We start from the raw sequence: 254 nt of genomic DNA, 5'->3' as shown, positions 1-254 counted from the left end.
AGTAGTAGTAGTAGTTGTAGTAGTAGTAGAAGAAGTAGTAGTAGTAGTAGTAGTAGTAGTAGTAGTTGTAGTAGTAGTAGAAGTAGGAGTAGTAGGAGTAGTAGTAGGAGTGGTAGGAGGAGTCGGAGGAGTAGGAGTAGTAGGAGTAGGAGTAGTAGGAGTAGTAGGAGTAGGAGTAGTAGTAGTAGTAGTAGTAGTAGTAGTAGTAGCAGCAGCAGCAGCAGCAGCAGCAGCAGCAGCAGCAGCAGCAGCAG

General features: G+C 45.3%; 2 protein-coding genes across 2 annotated transcripts in view; one reads left to right on the top strand and one right to left on the bottom strand.

Moving 5' to 3' along the window:
- The window catches only part of LOC119409551 (nuclear factor of activated T-cells, cytoplasmic 1), a 160,398-nt gene that overhangs the window by 11,750 nt on the left and 148,394 nt on the right, over positions 1 to 254 (bottom strand). The window lies entirely within an intron of this gene.
- The window catches only part of zgc:91890 (solute carrier family 52, riboflavin transporter, member 3-B), a 5,262-nt gene that overhangs the window by 1,478 nt on the left and 3,530 nt on the right, over positions 1 to 254 (top strand). The gene's annotated exons all lie outside the window — the stretch shown is intronic.

The sequence above is a fragment of the Nematolebias whitei genome, chromosome 5 (assembly GCF_014905685.2).
Source record: "Nematolebias whitei isolate Nwh7 chromosome 5, NemWhi1, whole genome shotgun sequence".
NCBI lineage: Eukaryota > Metazoa > Chordata > Actinopteri > Cyprinodontiformes > Rivulidae > Nematolebias > Nematolebias whitei.
The sequence above is the reverse complement of the archived record's forward strand: the minus strand, read 5'-3'. Positions and strand labels throughout refer to the sequence as shown.